Here is a 6,656-nt window from a genome sequence, read left to right on the forward strand (position 1 = left end):
GGTTGCTGTGTGTGTCCGCTCATAGCGAAGTATTTCCCGCTTTACATCTGCTATGACCAGGCACAGTGCCTACAGTGAGAAATCCGCTGCTACGAGAGCACACACAGAGCTACCCAGCTGCAGTGTGAAACATGCTGCGGATGCGCTACGTGTGACCCTACCCTGAATCTGGATATGTAAGTGAGGCTTGGTAGACTTCTGCACAGAATCCCACATAAACAGTTTTGACTTTATTGCGACATGCTTCAGCTGGTGCATTCAGGTGGGCATCCTCCGACTCTGTAATCTGTACTTGCTAAATGGACCAGGATCAAAGGGCAAGCAGCGCCTGTTTTTTTCTGTCTGCTATTAGACACTTTGATTTTTTTCTTTCTCCTGATAGCAACCTTTGGTATGAAGCGAACTCTGAACACCCTGTCAGCAAAGTAAAGGCTCTGTGTAGTACTTTGTTTCTCTCTCTCTTTCTTCTCTGTTCCCAACTCGTCCTCTTTCTCCAGCTTGAACTCAGCTAAGGACAGGTGGACAGGGCCTTATATATACTTCCCTATACCTGCCATGTGCCTTGCAGCATCAGCTCACTGCGCAAAAAATACAATAAATCATATACATAGAAAAAAATACATATTTTCATGACAGAAAACCCAAGCATTTGTTCACCACCTAAGTAGGGAAGTCCCTAAGGCTCTTAGAACCTGGTAAAGGTGCAGGTTTTAGGGGTTCTGCCTGTTTTCCATTAATTTTGTTACACACTTGTTTGGGAAGGGGGGTGGTGGGGGGCAGTTGTTGTTATATGGGGTATCTTTATTGTGTGATCCTTCATGCCAAATACTGCTACTGGTCCATAATAATTCTCATCTGGCTAGAGCTACCTTTCCACTGGTGGTATTATGAAGGTAATTTTCTGGAATGTTAAGGGGTTGCGGCCCCCTAATAAACATAGCTTGGTTCTGCGCCATCTTAAACGACTGTCCCCAGATGTGGCTCTTCTTCAGGAGCCTCACCTGGAGGAGCCAGATTTTTTTTGCATGCGCAAGTGGTGGGTAGGGAGAGTTGAAGGCTCACCGGCGGTGAATTGCAAGCGGGGGGTGTTAATTCTATTCCACAAGTCTTTTACATATGATTTGTTACAGGTCCATAAAGATTCAGAGGACCTGTAACAAATCCAAGATTTTAGCAGATCGCTTAGTGAATCTACTGCCTAGACGGGTCTCTCCCCTGCAGGTGGGCTTTGTGAAGGGGCGTTCTGCAGTAGAAAATATAAGAAGAGTCATAACGGTGCTGGATAAGATCCAGCTCCGTCCATCTCTGCACCCGTCCCCGGCCATATTGTCGGTGGATGCTTAAAAAGCCTTCAACAATGTGCGCTGGGGATGGTTGTGGAGGGTGCTCCAGACTACAGGCTTTTCAGGCCCCTTTTTAACCTATATTACGGCATTATATACAACACCCCTAGCCCATATCTCTACCCCTGGTTTCCTCTCTACTCCGTACACTCCCCAAAAAGGTACCAGACAAGGCTGTCCCCTATCGCTGTTGCTTTTTAATCTGGCTATAGATCCCCATGTGTCCAGGGTTTTGTCTTCCGCAAGAGATGTCGAGGGCATCACAGTTGGTCGGGGCTCTATTACGCATGCTTTGTTCGCAGATGAACTTTTGGTTTTTCTGGCTGACCCCGTCCGCAACATGTATGCGGTATTCAACCTCTTGACTGACTTTGGTTTGGATTTCGGGCTACAGAGTTAATGTGACCAAGAGTGTACTTCTTGACCTTTCCTCGCGGGTTGGCAGGGTGGTGGAGGCAGATTTGTCCCCGCCCATCGCTGTGACTAGATCCTCTATTAAGTACTTAGGGATAGGGGTGGGTAGAACGGCTCAAACTTTGTACTCTCTTAACTCTCCACCATTAATACGCAAAATAGTGGACGATCTGAAAAGATGCAATTCCCTTCCCCTCCCTTTTATTAGCACATTGTCATCTGCTTAAGATGCTCAGTTTCTCCAAATTGCTGTATCCCTTGCAAACTACACCGATTTTGATGAAGCGGACTGACAAAATCTCACTTACTTCTGCTTTTACTAAATTTCTCTGGGCAAACAAACTGCCCCGAAAAGCATTACGCAAACGTATGCTCCCTAAAGAGAAGGGGGGACTGAACTTCCCTGATTATTATAATCTAGCATGCCTCTATTGAAACTGTATAGATTGGGTGAGAGGGGGGGAGGCATACTCTAATATGGCTTTGAAATCCAAATTGGTCAAGCCACGGTCACTGTCTGGCCTTTTGCACACAAGATTTGGGGCCATTCCTTGTACCTTATGGGGATCTTGTATTGTATGTGACACCATAGCAGCATGGAAAACCGATAGAGCTCTTATGCATCTACCATATGCCCTTAGCAAACATAAGTGTGTTACATGTTATGTATCATCAATGGAGATTGGCAGGAATACAAAATGTACAACATCTCTTATGTTCGACTGACTTGCGCTCTTTCCTTCTTGAAAATCTCTACGACATACTTATTGGGCCCGGAGCACTTTCTTCCCTATCAACAGGTTATGGCCTTCCTGAGACCTCGACTTAGAGATTTCTAGAGGGAGCATACCCCGACTTCCTTTAATCATTTTATTTCCTCGGAGAAGAGTATTCACTCTTTGTTGAGATTATACCGCCATCTCCAAAGAGGTGCAGAGAGGATTCCCTCCTCTTTGTTCCAGTACTGGGAAGGCAAGTTGGAGAAGGTTGACTTGACAGTCTCAATCTTAGAAGGGTGGGCTAAGGTATGTAAAGCAGTCGTTAGTGAACAATGGAGTGAGACACAATACAAGATTATGCACCATGCTACCTATGGCTTCACATTCCCCCGTACCCCCCATCGTCCGGATCGTATTAAGGACTGTCCAAAATGTGGTCTGTGCCATACTGATTTACTACATGGATTGGTCTCATGCTCATTCTCTCGCAGATTTTGGACTTTCCTCTTTGCGTTCCTGAGCGATCGGTTACACATATCTCTTCCGATAGATCCCGCTCTACTTGTATTACATATTGCTCCTGGGGACAGGTGACTTTACTGTTACATACATTTATTCTAGTAGCGAAACAATGTCTTCTGGCTCATTGGCTGCAACAACCTGTACCTTCTTTATCTGAGGTGCGTCTACAAATGAAAAAATACTTATTTAACGACTTCACTGACCTTGTTCGTTCAAAAGAAAAGTCTGCCAAATCTTTCTTAAAGAAATGGAGGACTTTTCTACTCTCTTTCTGTTCAGATGCAGAAATAGCAAAAGTTATGCGACCTTTCCAGGATATCACGTGGTATTTGCACAGGTCATTGATGGGAACTTTAGGGAGATTGCAAATGGCAAACAACTAAGGATCTAGGGAGTAGTTCCCTCTTTTATAGACCCTCGCTGAGCCAGGCTATGTTTGTTCTACCCGTTTTCTAGTGCACTAACTAGATTACTGCTATATTCACCTTTATGAATGGAACAGTAGACATGTATGGGAAAGGGGAGGCCCTTTGTGGCCCTTACAGGGGGGGGGGCTTCTTAGGGTAACGATTGGGTTTATTGTATTACCTTGATGACTGTTAGTTATTGATCGGTGAATGCAATGACTATTGTAATGCATGCTTATTTTGTAATTTTTTTTGCATATGTGCCCATGCCAGGTGATTGTCCTGGTTCACATGTTGTATTATTTATTATTTGAAAAATCCAATAAAAAGTTTGTTAAAAAAAAAACCAGAAAATAATTATGGGTCAAGGTATATTTTAGAAGTTGAAGAACAAACTGTGTGTGATACTGTAAGTGTAGGCCCCTCGAGGACAAATTGTAGGCAACAGCGTTTATCCCCGCCAAATACGGGATAGATAAGTATAAAGACTCAACATCTATAGAGGCAAGCAGCGTATCTTCCTCCATGGTAATACCCTCAAGATTCTGTAGAAGGTCTACAGTATCCCTGGTAAAGGATGGTAGAACAGAGACAAAATTTGTCAAGATCTTGTCAATATAGATGCCTATGTGCTGGCCATGTACCCCCCCCGGCTACGATCGGGCATCCCGTAAGTGGATTTAGCCCTTTATGCACCTTAGGCAGCAAATAAAAGGTCAGAATAACGGGGGTCTTGGGGAGCAAAAATCAAATAAATTTTGGTCAATCAATGAGTTATGCTTAGCAGCTACTAAAATATTAGTTAGCTCAGATTTATATCTCTCTGTGGGGTAAGTGGGAAGTTCCTCATAGGTATCTCGATCATTAAGTAGACAGTTGCACATCAGGACGATATTCCCACCCTTATCCGAGGGATTGATCACGAAGTTGATCGCTTCTCGGCCTTTTGGCTAAGATCAAGTGTAGTATCTGTTCTTATCAGTTTTTCATGCCGGTGTACAGTAACGCCGGTATGGGGCTGGTGGGGATGGGTGCTGCATGGAGGATGCAGGTGTACTGGGGCTTTCCGGGGCTGGTTCTGAGGAATCAGCTCGACGGCTGCCCCGATGTGACCTGTTCCCTCCAGGTCTCGCCATGAGGCTGAGAGGGTCTAGAGCCGAGGTACTTTTGTGCCTCGGGGTGTGGTGACCCCGAGGTGCCGAAACTCACTGGGAGGATAGACTCACTGAGTTGAAGCACGGGCACCATAATCTCTTCACCTTGTGGCACTCACCTCTTGATTCCCGGCCTTCTGGCTAGGATCAGAGAAATTTTTATACATCTGGCCGGATGTCCGGGCAGTATATCTGCACACATTCACTTATTTATTTCTTTTTTTGTCTCACTGTGTCATTTTTTGCGTGTTGTGTGTTAACAGGATTGGTCAGGATGCGGTAGCCCTTCTGGGTGCCCCTCCTGGCGGTCTAGGGGAGGTGTGTGTGGCCATTAGGTTCCTGCAAACCTCCCTGCAAACACCCCGGATGTCCCTGATCTGTCGGACTGCCATTGGAGGGAGGTTGAGGGTAGCTATTACTCTACTGTAGTTAGTAGCAGAGATATGCTGATTCAATCTAGATACATCTTGAGGCTGTATTATACTCCTGCTAAACGGAAGCGTATAGGTGTTTCACAGTCTGATCTGTGTTTCTGGTGCTCTTTGGAAGTTGGTACATTTATGAAAGGCTCGTAGAAAGGGGCTAGGCCCCAGTGACTGGAGGAGAGCATAAGACTGAGTAAGAGGTTTAGAAAGGTCCATTGTGCCCAGAAGAAACTCCACTTCAGAAACGCGGGAGTAAACGTCAGGGAGCCAAATTGTGCCTGAACCGCATGCTGAAACTGAAGAGAACCAGAAGGAAACCCCTCCCCCCCAGCCTCAATATTAAGTTTGAAGGCGCTTCACGTTCACATCAGTTGCTCTACCTGGCATAAAACCTGTTTGGTCAGGATGAATGATGGAGGATATGACACCACGTAGGCGAGTAGCCAATACCCGAGCCAGGAGTTTTAAATCTCTACATTTAAAAGAGAGATCGGCCTGTAAGAATCAGGCAGCAATGGGTCTTTACCAGGCTTGGGAAGGACAACGATCAGCGCCTCCCTCATGGAATCTGGAAGAGACTCATCAACAGCCATTGAATGGAATAATTTAAGTAGTATAGGGGTCAAACAATCCTCATTCAACTTTTACCAATCCCCAACCATCCCATTTAGATCCGGGGTTTTCCCATGGGGAAGATCACAAATAGCCTGCCCTACTTCCTCGGCACTAAAGGGACCATCCAGCGCCTCTACCTGAGAGCAACTAAGCCAGGGAAGAGATCGATCTTGTAGGAAACACACAATTTCCCCCTGGCAGGGCCTAGTAGGGGCCGAGTACAAAGAGGAGTAAAAGTCCCTAAAGACAGAATTAATCAGCTTGGGGTCAGACACCACCGACCCATCCCCACTCCTAGTGCAAGAGATAGAATCAACAGGACGACCAGTCCGCGCTAAATAGGCCAACAACTTTGCATTCTTATCCCCAAACTCAAAAAGAGCGGCCTCCATATCCGTCATCCGCAGGTGGACTCTGTCATTCTGAACCACCAACAAGGACCTCGGAGCCTTAGCCCACACCCATTCATTATCAGGACAAAGATCCCTAATATACGCCGCCTCCGAAACGCTCAGCTCCTCCACCAGCTTACGTTCCAAAGCAGACCTAATCTGCTATAAAGCACACTACCCTGGCTATAAAGGCACTCCTGACCATGGCACCCCTGACTGTGGCCTTGTACGCATCCCTTGTGAGCATCCCCCAGAGCTTCTACAACCTCTTCGGCCTGCAACCAACCAGGGTGCATGCGCCAGATACGGGAGGGGGGGACTAGGACCTAGATTGAGAACTACCATTACCGCAGAGTGGTCTGAGATCCCCCTAGTGGAGTAGGAAACGTCTCTTACCACCTGGAGCAGATCAACAGATGCCAGATCAATGTGGGAGAAGGACCAATGGACCGTAGAGTAAAAGGAAATTGCAGTCGGATACTTCCATCTCCATATATCAGTTAGGCCCAACGCCAGGCGCCAGGTGTTAAAGGAAGAGGGGCCAGGGTCAGCAGCGGTGGTGCGGTCGAGTCCAGGATCAGGAACCACATTAAAATCACCTACAAATAGGACAGGATCAGAGGGAAAAGATAACACTTTGTTAGAGATCAACTCCAACACGGAGA

At 46.4% G+C, this 6,656-nt stretch overlaps 1 non-coding gene across 1 annotated transcript; it reads left to right on the forward strand.

Annotated features, from left to right (window-relative positions):
* The first annotated feature begins 4,335 nt into the window (after positions 1 to 4,335).
* Positions 4,336 to 4,523, forward strand: LOC130359832 (U2 spliceosomal RNA). The gene has a single exon (XR_008890478.1). It is a non-coding gene; the product is annotated as a U2 spliceosomal RNA (small nuclear RNA).
* Positions 4,524 to 6,656: the final 2,133 nt, after the last annotated feature.

The sequence above is a fragment of the Hyla sarda genome, chromosome 2 (assembly GCF_029499605.1).
Source record: "Hyla sarda isolate aHylSar1 chromosome 2, aHylSar1.hap1, whole genome shotgun sequence".
NCBI classification, from domain to species: Eukaryota; Metazoa; Chordata; class Amphibia; order Anura; family Hylidae; genus Hyla; species Hyla sarda.